The sequence below is a fragment of the Pelophylax lessonae genome, assembly GCF_965119305.1.
Source record: "Pelophylax lessonae genome assembly, chromosome: 11".
Lineage (NCBI taxonomy): Eukaryota > Metazoa > Chordata > Amphibia > Anura > Ranidae > Pelophylax > Pelophylax lessonae.
In genome coordinates, this window is record NC_138778.1 from 163,099,443 (window position 1) to 163,117,318 (window position 17,876).

General features: G+C 46.4%; 1 protein-coding gene and 1 long non-coding RNA gene across 2 annotated transcripts in view; both read right to left on the reverse strand.

Moving 5' to 3' along the window:
• The window catches only part of LOC309567460 (uncharacterized protein), a 118,128-nt gene that overhangs the window by 92,424 nt on the left and 7,828 nt on the right, over window positions 1-17,876 (reverse strand). The window lies entirely within an intron of this gene.
• LOC309566836 lies at window positions 15,481-17,718 on the reverse strand. The gene is made up of 2 exons (XR_014225902.1): window positions 17,668-17,718; window positions 15,481-15,706 (listed from the first exon to the last, which is right to left on the reverse strand). It is a non-coding gene; the product is annotated as an uncharacterized lncRNA (long non-coding RNA).

The window sequence follows — 17,876 nt, forward strand, 5'->3', positions numbered from 1 at the left end:
AGTCCGGGACACGGAACCTTGCTACACCTCATACCTACAGGATGATTGGGTGGACCTCCTCCCTCTGGCAGAATTTGCTTATAACAATGCAACCCACAGTACTACTAAGCAGAGTCCGTTCTACTTAAACTATGGGTTTCATCCAACACTTCTTCCACCACGCATCCTTCCATCAAGTAACCCAGTAGCCTCAGATTATCTTACCCAAATAAAAGACTCTCTGGGTTTACTTAACACCACCATCTCACATGCTCATAGCCAACAAAAAAGGTATTACGACCTTCGTAGAAAACCTTCTCCTCAATACGCTATTGGGGATCTCGTTTGGCTATCTACAAAAAATTTGAGGTTAAAGATACCCAGTAAAAAGCTTGGACCTCTATTTCTCGGACCTTTTCCAATTAAAAAGCTCATTGGAAGAGCTGCAGTGCAACTCACTTTACCGGCAGATCTTAGAATACATCCCATCTTTCACGTGTCGTTACTGAAACCACATGTTCCCAACCAAGGAATAAGGCCTACCATCTCGCCTCCACCTCCAGTACAAGTTGAAGGCGGAGAGGAATTTGAGATTAGGGAGATTTTGGATTCTCGTATCCACAGAGGAAAACTCCAATATCTCATAAGATGGAAGAACTATGGACCCCAAGACGACACCTGGTTGGATACTTCTGACGTTCACGCACCCAGGCTTATACGAAGGTTTCACTCCAAATACCCGGAGAGACCAGTACTATAGGCCTTCCGGAGCCGGCCTTAAGGGGGGGGGTACTGTAAGATTCTGGTACCTTCGGTACCCTTATAGGTCATTTCCTTCTTCATATTGCGTCCCACCTTTTCAGCTAGGTGGAACGCATATACCTTTAAGCCGCATGACGTCATCACTAAGCGCCGCTCTGAGCGGCTATTTCAATCGCCGGCTTCTCTCTCACAAATTGTTCGTTCAAACTGCATGGTATACAGCCTTGTCTTACGCTGCCGGAGCCTCCAGCTATTGCCATACCTGGATAGACCGGAACCTCGCTATTGATCCCGTATCTCGCTACCCGATCATTCACTCATTACCGGACCCTTCAGCTTACTAATCTAACTAGTGATAAGTACCCCACAGGGGATTCCTTCCTATCAAACTTACACTATCTACTTCTGCATACTAAGGACTGTTACTATCTATGCATTACTATTTCTATCATCTGCACTGTTACATAGATTGCTAGCTCTTGAGTCTACTACCATCTATATCCTTGCACTAAGTTAGCCTCTCTTGTACACTCCATCTGCTGTCCCCTACCACCTGTTATTGCACATGATTGCTAACCTATCTACCATCATCTACTACTCTCCTGAACATTACTATTGAGTACTCATCATTGCTATCACAACTCACGCCTGTCCTTTCAGCACATCACATCTATACTATCATATACAACCTATCACTCCAGGAACATCTTATTGAGTGTTTGTATATTGTATGCTGAAGCAGGCTGGCCACAATGATGAGTCTGGAGAGTTGGACATGGTGATTCAACACATCTCTGCACGACTACTGAGTGGAGATTCTGCAGCTGCAAATCCAACTCTCTAAACAAACGCTAGAGCGTTACACTGTATCGGTACGTGTGAGATACACCTTTTAAATTTGTTTGGCGCATCTCCTTCCCCCGCCAAGGATTGCAGGGCGCTTCAGTTTGCCTCCTGTTCCCAACTCCTCCTAGTCCTCTTCCTCATCCTCCCTTTAGGGTACAAAAAAATTTAATCGGGCCTAGTCTGTGTTTGTACGTGTGAGATACACCGTTTTTTATCCTATTCCGCTATTCAATATACACCCTTTTGGGGTAAAAAACATTAAATTGCGGCATAGTTTGCATATTTGACTGTGAAATACACCCGTGCGATACTGTTGTTGTTTTGTTCCGCTATTCAATAAACACCTTTCTAGGGCAAGATCTTAAATTACAGAAATATGAGGAGACCGTCAAATAGGGGCCGTGGCCTGGGTCGTGGTGCTGCTGGTAGAGCTCCTGTTGCAAGGAGAGGACGTGGTCGATCTGTGCCAGCTACACGCACAAGTGAAACACCTTCCTCAAGTGTTAGTAGGCGACAGAACCTGCATCAGTATTTGGTAGGGCATCATACGCCTCTAGAAGTGATGAGGCCAGAACACAGAGAGGCGATAGTAGATTGGTTTGCTGCTGACAGTGCCTCCAGTTCCTTCACATTGTCTCCCACCCAGTCTACTGCAGAAAGGTCAGAGTTGGCACCTGCAGCCGATGTCCAACCGTCTTTCACCTCACCCCCTTGCAAATCAGGCAAGCAGTCTGAGCCCCAAGCCATACAGCAGTCTCTTGTTCTTTTTGAGAACTCTGTCAGCAGGGTTTCCCAGGGCCATCCACCTAGCCCTGCCCCAGAAGTGGAAGAGATTGAGTGCAGCGATGCCCAACCACTCATTTCTCAAGATGAGTACATGCAAGGACCATCGCAGCACGTCTCCGATGATGACGAAACGCAGGTGCCAACTGCTGCGGCGTTCAGCATTGTGGAGACCGACAAGGAGGGCAGGGGTGAAGACTGGGTGGAAGATGATGTGGAGGACGATGAGGTCCTCAACCCCACTTGGAATGAACGTCATGCAGGTGACCTGAGTAGTTTGGAGGAAGAGGCGGTGGTCGCACAGAGCCACCAGCACAGCAGAAGAGGGAGCAGGGTACAGAAGCGGTGCGCCCGTGCCCTAGACACTACGCCTGCTACTGCCCAACACAGCAAGGGAACGAGCGCACCAAAGTCAGCTCAAAGGAGTTCTCTAGCATGGAAGTTCTTTAGAAAATGTGCTGATGACAGGACACGAGTGGTTTGCACCCTGTGCAATCAGAGCCTGAAGCGAGGCATAAACCTTCTCAACCTGAGCACAACCTGCATGATCAGGCATCTAAGTGCAAAGCACGAGCTGCAGTGGAGTAGACACCTTCAAAACCAAGAAACGTCTCTGGCTCATCCTGCTTCCTCTTCTGCTGCAGTCTCGGCCGCTCCAGCCACATCTGTAGTGATACCGGCACCTGCCACCCCGCAAACAGAGGATCTGTCAGCAACACCACCACCTGGGTCACCAACCATCTCCACAATGTCCCGTGGAAGCGTTCAGCTTTCCATCTCCCAAACACTTGAGAGGAAGAGGAAGTACCCCCCTACCCACCCGCGATCCCTGGCCCTGAATGCCAGCATTTCAAAATTCTTGGCCTTTGAAATGCTGTCATTCCGTCTGGTGGAGACGCACAGCTTTAAAAACCTTATGTCGGTGGCTGTCCCACAGTACGTCGTGCCCAGCCGCCACTACTTTTCCCGGCAAGCCATCCCTTCCCTGCACAACCAAGTGGGGGAAAAAATCAGGTGTGCACTGCGCAACGCCATCTGTGCCAAGGTCCACCTAACTACCGATACGTGGACCAGTAAGCACGGTCAGGGGCGTTATATCTCCCTAACGGCACACTGGGTAAATGCAGTGGCGGATGGGCCTGAGGCGGATAGCAATTTGGCGCATGTCCTTCCACCACCGAGGATTGCAGGGCGCTTCAGTTTGCCTCCTGTTCCTAACTCCTCCTACTCCGCTTCCTCATCCTCTACCGCCTCCTCATCCGGACAGCGTAACACCTTCACCACCAAATTCAGCACGGCCAGGGGTAAACGACAGCAGGCAGTTTTAAAACTTGCCTGTTTGGGGGACAAACCACACACCGCGCAGGAGTTGTGGAGGAGCATGGAACAACAGACAAATGAGTGGTTGCTGCCAGCGAGCCTCAAGCCCGGCCTGGTGGTGTGCGATAATGGGCGAAATCTCATAGCAGCTCTGGGCCTAGCCGGTTTGACGCACATCCCTTGCCTGTCACATGTGCTGAGTTTGGTGGTGCAGAGATTCCTTAAAAATTCCCCCGATATGTCAGAGCTGCTGCAGAAAGTGCGGGCCGTCTGTGCGCACTTTCGGCGTTCTCACCCTGCTGCTGCTTGCCTGTCAGTGCTGCAGCGTAACTTCGGCCTTCCCGCTCACCGCCTCATATGTGACGTGCCCACAAGGTGGAACTCCACCTTGCACATGCTGGAAAGACTGTGCGAGCAGCAGCAGGCCATAGTGGAGTTTCAGCTGCAGCACGCACGCGTGAGTCGCTCTGCGGAACAGCACCACTTCACCACCAATAACTGGGCCTCCATGCGAGACCTGTGTGCCTTGTTGCGCTGTTTTGAGTACTCCACCAACATGGCCAGTGCTGATGACGCCGTTCTCAGCTTAACTATCCCACTTCTATGCCTCCTTGAAAAAACAATTCAGGCAATGATGGAAGAGGATGTGGCACAGGATGAGGAGGAAGAGGAGGAGGAGGAGGATGAAGAGGTAACATTTCCAAGGCTTTCAGGGCAGTCATTCGCATGAGGCTCCGAGGGTGGGTTCCTGCACACACAAACGCCAGGGACACAATTGTCCAGCAGGGGCACAGTTCTGGAGGATGAGGAGGATGAGGAGCTGGAGGAGGAGATGGAAGCATGTTCACAGCAGGGTGGCACCCAGGCCAGCTCATGGCCATCACTGGTGCGTGGCTGGGGGGATACAGAGGACACGGACAATACACCTCCCACAGAGAACAGCCTTTCGTTGCCTCTGAGCAGCCTGGCACACATGAGCGATTACATGCTGCAGTGTCTCCACAACGACTGCCGAGTTGCCCACATTCTAACTTGTGCTGATTACTGGGTGGCCACGCTGCTGGATCCCCGTTACAAGGACAACGTACCGTCCTTAATTCACTCACTGGAGCGCGATCGCAAGATGCGCGAGTACAAGCGCACGCTGGTAGACGCGATGCTGCTGGCATTCCCACCTGACAGCGGGGCCACAGTGGAAGCACAAGGCAGAGGAGGAGGAGGAGGAAGAGGTCGCCAACGCAACCAGGGCACCGCCAGCACCTCAGAAGGCAGGGTTAGTATGGCCAAAATGTGGAAAAGCTTTGTCAGCACGCCACAACAAACAGCAGCACCAGCAGCGCATATGGAACGTCTTAGCAGGAGGCAGCATTTTACCAACATGGTGGAGCAGTATGTGTGCACACGCCTACATGTAGTGAATGACGGGTCTGCCCCCTTCAACTTCTGGATCTCCAAATTGGGCACATGGCCTGAGCTTGCCCTTTACACCTTGGAGGTGCTGGGTGGCCTGCAGCCAGTGTATTATCTGAAGGGGTATTTAGCACGGCTGGGGGCGTTATCACAGACAAGCGCAGCCGCCTGTCCAGAGACAATGTGGACAAGCTCACGTTCATTAAAATGAACCAGGCATGGATCCCACGGGACTTTTCCGTACCTTGTGCAGAATAGCGATGGATACCGACCTTACCCACCCATTGTTCCATTTTTGCTCTTTCTCACTCTTTTGGGGTGTACCCTCATTTAAAATTTGTGAAAAGAAGCAGTGTTGGCTACCTCGTCCTCCTCAGGGCCAGATTAACGTAGGGGCTATTGGAGCTGCAGCTCCAGGCCCCTACCTTTTATATAGGCCCCGGGGTGGCCATATTCACTGTTACCGCTCTTCTGTCACTTGTAAACACAGAAGTCTGGCTTCTATGCTCACTTCCCCAGGCAGCTCCCTCAGAACCTCCCCACACAGCACGAAGGCCGGACAAGGAGGGACAGTTGCCGATGCATGGATGTGTTTATGGGCTTCAGAGACAGCATCCCATGTTGAATTAGGCATGCATGGCTGCACCCTTCCTCCTCTGGGTGCATGCCAAGGCACGGCCCTTAAGGCCCTTCAAAATCCTCAGCACCAAGCCCATGATGCTCTTAATCCGGTCCTGGTCCTCCTCCACCGCCGCTTCCACCTACACCGCCCATAGGTGTGCGCAGCCTATTGCATTAGGGTGTGCACCCCAAAGTTTAAATACACATGCATGTGTTTGCCTACATGTACATGGCCCCGATACATTACTCTCCCTGCTGGCAAAGTGAAATAGAGCAGAGCAGGTCCGAGGGAGATCTTTCCCATCTCCTCACTGGCAAACAGAGCGATAATGCTAATGTGCCTTAGGTGATTAGGGTGTGCCCAGGTACACCCGGCACACCCTGTGCGCACGCCTATGACACCGCCACATCCACCACCACCTCAACCTCCCTCCTACTCCATATGGGCCTCGTCCTTCAGAGATTGTTTTATTTTTCTGTTTTTTTTTTGTTGTTTTAAGTTATTTCCCTATCCACATTTGTTTGCAGAGCACTTGCCATGCTCTTAAATATGTTTTGCTGCCATTTGCAGCACTCTAGCCCTTTCCTTTGGTGTTTTAGAGCCATTTTAGTGCCTGAAAGTTCGGGTCCCCATTGACTTCAATGGGGTTCGGTGTCCGGGAAAAGTTCGGCAAAAGTCCGGTACACAGACCCGGACTTTTTTTTAAAGTTCGGCCGAACCCGCCAAACACGGACATCCAGGTGTCCACTCAACTCTAGTCCTCAGCTTGTACCTAACCTAAATCTTGACCTGTTATTGGACCTTTCTATTTATGACCTGGATTGTCTTGTGGCCTGTTTTTACCTATACGTTGTTTCCCATCCTGATCCTTGTCTCTGCTTATTGCCTACTAATTCTGCACCACTGCTGTGCACCTGATCCTAAACCCCAAGGGGCACAGACAGCAAAACAGACATTACAGGGGTTTTAACCATTCCCTATGCTATCCAAAAAACCTATTACATTGGTTGTGCTCTCAACCAAACTGTCAAATCATCCAATGGCTGATGTCATAATTGATCACATGTGCAGCATCATGATAGTTGAAGAATAAACAGAGGCCAAGATGGCAGCTTCCTTGGCTGGGAATGTACGGAGGGTTTACTTCCACTTTAAGAACAAACCTACAGACCCTATCTTTTTTGTAACCCTGGGACTGCCTGTATAATAAATATTTTAAGGATTCTAAGATTTAGATTCATAATAGGCATCAAGGGTTTGGATAAGTTGAAGTGGTAACTTCAACTTCAAGGAATTGATGCCGTAAACATTTGGCACAGAGTTTTATAACAAGATGAGGTGTGAATGGATTGTTTCTAGTGTTAGGGATTTGTTTGAGGGTTAGGTTAGTGAAGGGGTTAGGGATAAAGGCATTGGGTTTAATGTTAGGTTCAAGGGTTTGGATAATTGAAGGGTTCTGTTTACTCCGCTTTAAGGCCGAAAGCATAAGATTTTATCTTGTATATCCAGGATGTCTCCAACCTGGATACGCCTCTAGTCATATTGCTCCCCCTCCAACTACCCGCGAAGCGATCAATACCTAGGAACACAGTGCCACTAGGATCCCTATTATGACATTAGTCATAGTGCCGAGAGACACTATGCTTCGGGAATCCTTTTAGTATATTGGTCACATGTTCCTGCAACCAGATATGAAGCTTGCGGATAGTTCGGCCAACATATTCCTTGCCACATGGGCACCTAATCATGTATACAACATGCTTAGTGCAGCAAGAGATAAATGGTCGAATGTTGTGAACCTCCTGCGTGGATAGTGATTGGAAGGAATCAATCCTCCTGCCACCCGCAGCATTTATTTTACAGATTGCACACCTCCTACAGGGGTAAAAACCCCCCCTTTCCTGAAAGAAGGAAACCCTTCTGGGTGGATTTAGAACATTAGGGGCTATCTGCAGCTGCAGTGGGGGTACCCCTCTAAACACCACAGAGGGTGTGTCTGGAAAGGAAGGGTCAAGTACACTGTCATTGCACAATACCCCCCAATGCTTGCGCAGAATTTTTTTAACAGAATAGTGCTGCACAGAGTAAGACGAGAAAAAAGCATGTTGGAACGAATCATTCCTTTCCCTAGTCCTCAACTGCAACAAATCCGTTCTCTCACGTTGATCAGCTTTTAGGAAGGCATTATCCAATTCAGCCTCACCATAACCCTTCTCCAAGAATCTATTCCGAAGAACCAAGGCTTCTCTCAGGAAATCACTCCGATTGGAGCAATTCCGCTTGAGTCTCAGGAATTGACTGACAGGATCGGACCTCAACCATGCCGAATGGTGACAGCTGGTTGTTTCAATTAATCCGTTCCTCTCAGTCTCCTTGAAGAAAGTTGAGGTGACAAGACGTCCATCGACCACCTTGATATGAAGGTCCAGAAAATGTATTTCTGACCTACTATACTCATATTGCAAGGATATGCCCTTATCATTGGTATTAAGGGTCGACATGAATCAACTCAAAGATTCAGAATCACCATCCCATAGGAGGAGGATGTCATCTATGTACCTGCGCCAGAGCACCAGCTCAGGTACAGGTACGCCACCGACGACATCCTCCTCCTACCTGGCCATAAACAAGTTGGCCATGCTTGGCGCGAATTTCGCGCCCATGGCAACTCCACGACTTTGCCGGTAAAAGATGTTATTATACCAAAAGTAGTTGTGATTCATTGCAAAGTCCATTGCAGAGACCAATCATCAGTGGCATTGATTCTGTCACCTCCCGGGTGGGTAAGTACATTGATAGTTTTTGTGATGTCGTCGGTGGTGTACCTGTGCCTGAGCTGGTGCTTTCCTTCTTTCAGGAAAGAGGGGGTTTTTACCCCTGTAGGAGGTGTGCAATCTGTAAAAGAAATGCTGCGGGTGGCAGGAGGATTGATTCCTTCCAATCACTATCCACGCAGGAGGTTCACAACATTCGAACATTTATCTTTTGCTGCACTAAGCACGTTGTATACATGATTAGGTGCCCATGTGGCAAGGAATATGTTGGCCGAACTATCCGCAAGCTTCATATCCGGTTGCAGGAACATGTGGCCAATATACTAAAAGGATTCCCGAAGCATAGTGTCTCTCGGCACTATGGCTTATGTCATAATAGGGATCCCAGTGGCACTGTGTTCCTAGGTATTGATCACTTTGCGGGTAGTTGGAGGGGGAGCAATATGACTAGAGGCGTATCCAGGTTGGAGATCCTGGATATACTGTACAAGATAAAATCTTATGCCCCTTTCGGCCTTAACCGGTTGCCGACTGCGCACAGTATATTTACTGCGGCAGTCAGCCCCGGCCAGGCAGAGTGACGTAGATCTACGTCGCTCGCCTGTCACTGGGATCGGAGCCAATAGCGGGCGAGCGCGCGCCCGCTGAGGCGCGCGCCCGCCTCGGCTCGTTCAGGGAGGAGTGCAGGCATGTGACCGGTGGACCCGATGTCTGCCGGTCACTCGCCGATCGTCGGTACAGCGGGAGAAAGGCAGAGCGGCTTATGTAAACAAGCCGCCTGTCATTCTCCCCTGTGTAAAAATGAAGATCAGACGGTTCTACTATGTAGAACCGTTGATCTTTGTTTTTACACCAATAGCCATGTCCCACTACAGTTAGAATCACGCCCCTAGGACACACTTAACTCCTCCCTGTCCAATACAGTTAACCCCTTCCCTGCCAGTGTCATTTTTGCAGTAACAGTACATACATATAGCACTGATTACTGCAGTAATGTCACTGGTACCCCCAAAAGTGTCAAAAATGTCAGTCAAGGGTCCGATCTGTCCGCCGCAATGTCGCAGTACCGCAAAAAAAAACGTAGATCGCCGCCATTACTCGTTAAAAAAAAAAACACCAAAAATGACAAAAATCTTTCCCTTTGTTAGTAAACGCGATAACTTTTGCGCAAACCAATCAAAATATGCTTTTTGCTATTTTTTTTTACCAAACATATGTAGCATAAAACTTGAGAACATCATCTCTGATGAAACGCGTCAGCTCACGGCGTGCTGACGTCACCCATACGCTACAGTCTCACGAAGGAACGGGCGAGTGGAGCCGTCCGGCCGGCGGCTTATTTACCTTCTTCTTTCGACTATTGTGATCTTCATGTTTGTAAGTGTTTGCCCTTTCTCTAATAAATTTGTTTGTGGGGTTTTACGCTATGGTCTACCTCTCTTTCATTCATGGCTGATACCTCCTGTATGCTGAGCCTCTACTAGCGTTCCCATTGGAGGTGTTTGATCTGATCTGGAGTGCTTTTGACATATATCTGGAGCTGTGCCATCAGTTGAAGTACTCAGTCGGATTCTGGATTTTTTCTGCCTTTCAATTTCTGGAGCTGGTAAGGGCATATATATGTCAGCCCTCTTTGGTGACACGATTGGGACCTATATGCATAATATGGTTTGCTTTTGGTAAGCTGCAGTCCTACTGGGGGAGGTCTCTTTCTGCTTTCTCTGCACAAGTTTTATTACTCTGGTAAGGAGTATTTTCACAAGATTGGAGGTGTTGTGTCTTCTATCTACATTACTTTAGCACTTTCCTGACATTCCAATCACTCGGGGTGTTTATTTAATTTATTGTGGTTTTACGCTATGGCGTCTTTCATTTTATTCCACATGAATACCCAACACTGAGGAGATCCATCTAGAAATACGGAGTCCGATGGATATCTGGTTCCTGTGGATCTTTTGAAGTACATTGGGCCTATATACTATTTACCTTTGGTAAGCGGTACCTGTACTGAATATTTCGTCAGACGTGCTGTTTACCTATATGGACTTTATTTTGGACTTTATTACATAATCACATATGTTTTTCACTTTATAGCGCAACTTATATATATATATATTTCTTTTAAGGTGACAGTCACACTTGAAGTTGCAGCTTCACATTTATTTGGTTGGTTTAGCGCAGTTGTTTATTTAAATTTTTAAGACACATGAAAGCCCGCATGGAGTTTGCTAAAAAACACCTGAAGGACTCCAAGATGGTGAGAAATAAGATTCTCTGGTCTGATGAGACCAAAATAGAACTTTTTGACCTTAATTCTAAGCGATATGTGTGGAGAAAACCAGGCACTGCTCATCACCTGTCCAATACAGTCCCAACAGTGAAGCATGGTGGTGGCAGCATCATGCTGTGGGGGTGTTTTTCAGCTGCAGGGACAGGACGACTGGTTGCAATCGAGGGAAAGATGAATGCGGCCAAGTACAGGGATATCCTGGACAAAAACCTTCTCCAGAGTGCTCTGGACCTCAGACTGGGCCGAAGGTTTACCTTCCAACAAGACAATGACCCTAAGCACACAGCTAAAATAACGAAGGAGTGGCTTCACAACAACTCCGTGACTGTTCTTGAATGGTCCAGCCAGAGCCCTGACTTAAACCCAATTGAGCATCTCTGGAGAGACCTAAAAATGGCTGTCCACCAACGTTTACCATCCAACCTGACAGAACTGGAGAGGATCTGCAAGGAGGAATGGCAGAGGATTCCCAAATCCAGGTGTGAAAGACTTGTTGCATCTTTCCCAAAAAGACTCCTGGCTGTATTAGATCAAAAGGGGGCTTCTACTAAATACTGAGCAAAGGGTCTGAATACTTAGGACCATGTGATATTTCAGTTTTTCTTTTTTAATAAATCTGCAACAATGTCAACAATTCTGTGTTTTTCTGTCAGTATGGGGTGCTATGTGTACATTCATGAGGAAGAAGAATGAACTTAAATGATTTTAGCAAATGGCTGCAATATAACAAAGAGTGAAAAATTTAAGGGGGTCTGAATTAGGGCTGTGCATCTTCACTTATCTCACGATTCGATGCGATTACGATTATTAGGGTCGCGATTCGATACGATTCGATTCCACGATGCATCACGATGCATCACGATTACTGCCCAATGCCCATGCCCAGCCCATAGTGCCCTGCAAACATATAGGAGGTCTCCTAAGGGATGTGATAAATACATGGTGGTGTATAGAGGTGTCCTCTGGGTTGTGATAAATACATGGCGGTGTATGGAGGTCTCCTCAGGGATATCCGGGATGTGATATATACATGGCGGTGTATGGGGGTCTCCTCAGGGATATTCAGGATGTGATATATACATGGCGGTGTATGGGGGTCTCCTCAGGGATATCAGGGATGTGATATATACATGGCGGTGTATGGGGGTCTCCTCAGGGATATTCAGGATGTGATATATACATGGCGGTGTATGGGGGTCTCCTCAGGGATGTGATATATACATGGTGGTGTTACACCACCATGTATATATCGCATCCCTGAGGAGACCTTCATACACCACCATGTATATATCACATCCCTGTGGAGACCCCCATACACCACCATGTATATATCACATCCCTGATATCCCTGAGGAGACCTCCATACACTGCCATGTATATATCACTTCCCTGAGGAGACCCCCATACACCACTATGTATATATCACATCCCTGATATCCCTGAGGAGACCTCCATACACTGCCATGTATATATCACATCCCTGAGGAGACCCCCATACACTGCCATGTATATATCACATCCCTGAGGAGACCCCCATACACTGCCATGTATATATCACATCCCTGAGGAGACCCCCATACACTGCCATGTATATATCACATCCCTGATATCCCTGAGGAGACTCCCATACACTGGTGTATGGAGGTCTCCTCAGGGATATCAGGGATGTGATATATATTATATACATGGCATTGGATAGGGGTCTCCTCAGGGATATCCGGGTTGGAGAATCTGCGGTGCTGTGACCTAAACGGATAGTCTGGCTCCCCCCCTCCCTCAGTGTGCTCCCCTCACCTGGCTCTGCCACTCCCCCTGGCAGTGTCCTGTTAACAACATTTGTAATAGTATGAAGACTTAGATTAGTACCTGATCACTGATGATGAGAGTCACTGCAGACGCCTGAGCCAAGGAGGACTGGTCTGGGAGTTGGGGTCCAGGACGCTGACTCGGGGTCTCCCTCTGCCCACAGAGGCCTGTGTGAGGAGGATGGACACATGGACACTTGCTGGAGGACGGTCAGGAGTCAGGACAGACACTCGCTGGAGGAAGAGGACGACCAGCACGCATGTGGGAGCGGGGGATGTTTGCTCTTACAGACACTCAAGTCTCCCGCAGCAGACTGAGTGTCTGAGAGTAGAGATGACAGTCCTCACGTGCCCGATCCCACCAGGGAGCCGGCACTGCACTCCGGTAATCACAGGCAGTGAGACATTTCCCAATCTGTGCAGCTGCTGATCGGGAAGTGTCTCACTGCATGTGATAAGCGGAGTGCAGTGTCAGCTTACTGGAGGGATCAGGCATGTGTAAAGTGTAAACGTGAACACTGCACACCGTAGTCCATCTCATTCTCTCCTCTCCAACAGTCAGGGACACTCGCTCCTCGTGTCTCCTCTTGCAGCGACGTCGGGCGACTGGGGATGACGTCAGCGGGAGGCGGGAAAAGAGGGCGCGGCTACGAATTTTAAAGAGCCATCGCTGTACGGAGAGGGAGGGGGTGGCGCTTCATGGTGTCATTAGAACATCGATTACAGCCGGTCGCAGCATCGATGCAGAATCGCGAAGGGTCGAATCGCGATGCATCGATCTTTCGATTAAATGTAGCAGCCCTAGTCTGAATACTTTCCGTACCCACTGTATATATATTTATATTGTATTATTGAATATTATGGCTTCAGCGTTTTTATGTATGCTATATTTATCCATGCATTGTCATTTTTCTATTTAGTTGTGCAATATGGTTTCCCGCCACTAGATGGAGCCGTTTCCCGGTCTGAGCGATGTTATAACATTAGTATTAAGATGAACTATGTATGGATTGCGGCCCAGTTTCTACTTGATTGTATATCTTGGATCTCACTCTTAATATCTATTTATCTATTTCTTTGCTGCCTAATGACCTCCGCAGTGAGTTATCATTGGCTTCCGGTTGTTGGAACGCTTGTGATGAGCGTTCACTTCCGGGTATCGTTTGGCCGCTCCGCCTCCCTCTGCTATATATTGGATAGCGTCTCCGTCTAGCCACACCCCTGACGACGTCACTGTATGACGAAACGCGTCGGAATTGGCTGACGGCTGACGCATGCGCAGATGAGGGACGCGGCGGCCATCTTGTTGGTGGGAAACCAACGAACACATCACATTGCTATACTGAACGCTGACAACCGACACCTATCATGTAAGCTGCTTTCTTTTATTTTCTAATAAATAGATTTGAGTTACTACACCATGAGGGGATCCTGTGTTTATGTTTCCTGAGTGCAGCAAGAGTCTATTGGAGTTCATTCCAGTCCACAGCAGGAGGAGGTGTATGGGGCCATTGGATGATATGTGTTGTGACTGATATATCAGCACTTTGGGCGTTGTGTGACCCTGTGGGGTCCAAGGAGCTTGTAAGAGTATTCATTGACTCTGTTTGGTGGTGGATCTTCCTCTTTGCACTCCTCTGGATACATTTGGACTCTTTGTTTGCACATGGGACTCATGCTGTCAGTTGAATTTGTTTTATTGTGGTTAGCGCGACACCATTTTCTACATTTCTACTTGAAGATAATGCTTTAATGTCTTTTTGTGTCAGCTGCTTTTCATATATGTTTTTTTAAACCTTGAATTTAGGTTTTATATTTACGATTTTAGCGCAGCAATTTTATCTTATTTCTACCGTGGAATGAAGTTGAGATATTTCCAGAGTTACCTGTATGCACAATCCCTGGCTATACCTTTATGCGGTTGACTCAGTGCTTATGGTATTTGAGTCCATACTCTCTGGTAAGCCTTGAATATATATGAGTGGTAGACGGTAAATAGTGGTGATTTCAATGGTGGCAAGAATGACGACGAAGTTTGCTCTGGGATCTTCATTGCAATTTCATGCTACAATATATATTTTTGTGGACTTTATTTACACTTTATGGACTTTATTGTTATTTTCATGTAATCTTGGCACTTTTGCACTTTACGTTTTAATGTTTATATTTCTATATTTATTGATATTTTCCTAGTGCTGCACTTTTTTATCACATTTTCTTGCAATGTTTTGCCCATTGTAGTGCAAGCAGCTCTGTTTAATAATAGAATTAGTGCAGTGTTGCACATATACACTTATAGCACATGCATACTTACATTGATCCAAGCTGGATCAATGTAACTGTGCAAAAAATGCATACCTAAAATTCAGCTTTAAAGCCAAATTTGAAGTATGCCTTAAAAGTTGTAATATAAACTCAGTATTTAGTCTGAGCCTCTGTAGTCTGCAAATAAAGCTATTTAACAGCTAAGGTAAGAGGCGTGTTGGAAACCGGTGGATAGACTCTCGTAATTCATCAGTTTTTTATCTGCAGCCTACTACAGACTTTTCTGTTGAGTTGCCAATTTTGGCTATCCTGCTGCACATGGCTGCACATGGTTTTAAAATACCAAAAATGCCCATGGAGTTAAAATGTATTTTTCATCAAGGAACAAAGACTATGTATATAACTTGCGTGAGAAAATTTTATTTTGTAAGTTTTGCAAAGCAAGAAACAAAGTTCTTAATGTACAGAAGACACCGGTGACAGCAACACAGCTGTTGTTCACATCACTGGGAGATGTTGGCTCACACATATATAAACTTGATAATAATGTGATTTTTCTTATAAACATCAGTTGTTTTCATCAAAGTAACACAGTATGTACAGAAAAATATGAATTCCCTTCGCTTATTTGAGTAAGAGCACTTTACACATCTTCGCTCATCATGTGTACTGTGTTACCGAAAAAGCCAGTATCGGTGTATTTCCAACCAAGTGCAATTGTGAAAGACAGAGAAATAGTATACATTTTAAAGAACAGAGTGATATATGAAAACAGGCTTCCAGTTTGCTTGAGCAGTCCCAATCTCTTCCATTCCTCAAATCCACAGTGTGTTTTAGTTCTTCCGCGGTACTAAACATAAAGCAGAATGTTGTCAGAAATAAGTAAAATCTCGAGGCACCCCAGACTAAAAAGTGGTGCACTGTCACATCAGAAGCCCCCCTTTCACATCAGAGTCCTCAGTCCCCTACCCCCTATACACCAAAATCTTCAGTCCCCCCCTTTCCCCCTTTCACATCACAGTCCACAGACCCCTCCCCCACCATCCCTTTCACATCAGAAAATTCAGCCCCCTAGCATGGCAGTGGATAGGAGGCATAGCGGGATAAACAAATGTGGATTTCCTTCCATTTCTGAATACTGTGGCTGCCTTGAATGCCGCCCAACCTGAATTAGTGTCATGTGTTTTCATAGTGCTGGTGGCTGGCCCACCTGCACCATGTAAATTTATGATTATTTTTGAAAATACCTGACACAGTGCAGCATCCTGGTTGAGAAATGCTGGCCTGGGATACCACGCAGCTACATACAGCAGACCTCTAGGCAAATATAATTCACTCTTTATTTATAAGCCAATTCATTCCTTTTTCATAAAATGATTTAAAGTGGACCTTCACCCCATCAATGACATCACATGATTTCCCCAGTTCCCTGTTACACAATCAGATATCACAATTTTTTTGAGGGGTAAATTAGGTACCTTTTCAGCGGGTCCTAGCCCCTTACTTTGGGGTTTTTCTCCAAAGTGAGAATGAGGTCCCCACCTCCTTCCCCTCTACCTAAAAATTTCTGGAAGGTCACACATTCCATAATGTTTCGGATAAATCTTTGCCGTACTGTGCATGTGCCATCGTGCATCATCAGGGAGCCCCCTCAAAGAACTGGGAAAAGACAGTCGGCCTCCTGAATGATCAGTAGGGAAGATGTCGACATGGGACCTGGAGGGCTAAGACTGAATGGTGGCTTACACTAAACAATGCTAGATTTTTTTGTTTTGGGGACAACCCACTCTATGGGGGGCCCTGCTGGCAGCCTATTACTCGACATCCCTCAATTGCAAAATCAAAGGAGCCGAAGGTAAAATTGTCCACTAAAAAGCACCCTCAAACAGTCAGATACAGGCTCTATTCAGATATTTTGACAACTGTCGGGGCTGGCTGTAAAAATACAATATTCACAGCAAGAGATTCATCCATCTGCGCTGTGTAGGGTGCAAGCTAAGTGGAAAAAAAAATCTATAAGTGCATGGCTAGCTTTAGTGCCACAAAGTTTACAAAACTGTAGGCTTTACAAAGTGCATGTTTAAAGCTCCCTATCAAAACTTTAGCAGCAAGCTCTGGATTTTAATACCGGCAGTGCCATCAATGTTCTACTAATTTGTCATAATCTGATGGAGCCTTCAGTGTGCAGTTTTCAGCATATTCTCCTTTTATCTTGCCTTATCTGTGTACATTTTTAAACAATAAAGACAGATCTAATCTAATCCAGCTAAACTGGAGGATGGTTTTATTCAATCTAGGCCAAAAATGAGACTGTGTTCCACAAGAACAAAAAGGACAATAAGGGACCTGAGCAGAGAGCAGAAAGCATAATGCAACCTTAATGCATTTGTTTGCAGGCTTGGGGGCAGAATTATGTCCAAGCAACACACAATTAGAATGGGTACTAATCGGCTGCTCATGAGTAAATGTATACTATATGTAAATGTTAATCTTTTTAATTGTTTTCATATCTATGGGTTACATTAAAATGTTTCATGAAAATAGCCTCTATGGATGTACATAACTTGCTGAACATTGGACATAAAGCAACCAAGATTTAAAATCTCTTATTCAACCTCCTATGAGTCTATTTAATAAAGCTTTTACCCAAGATGTACACAGCTTTCACCCAAGATTCCATTAAACAAAAATGTGAATCTTGGAAAGTGCGTGGATCTTGGTTTAAAATTTTGGTAAATAAATTCCTTAGTTTTCAAATTGTTTTTATTCAGGCAGGGATATACAAGTTACCCTAGACTGCTCAATAATCACCTTGAGATGGCGGAGTCCTCGTTGATGTTCCTGTTTGTTGTGTGCCTGTTGCCGGGCCACCTTTTACATTGCTGCTGCAGATAGAAAGCAGGTTTTTTTTTTTTTAAATATATTGCCATTATAGACATAACACTGATCATGACAGATTATAATAAAAGGACAGTCAGTGGCATATAGATGTATTAAGACTCAGGCCTTTCACATTCAAC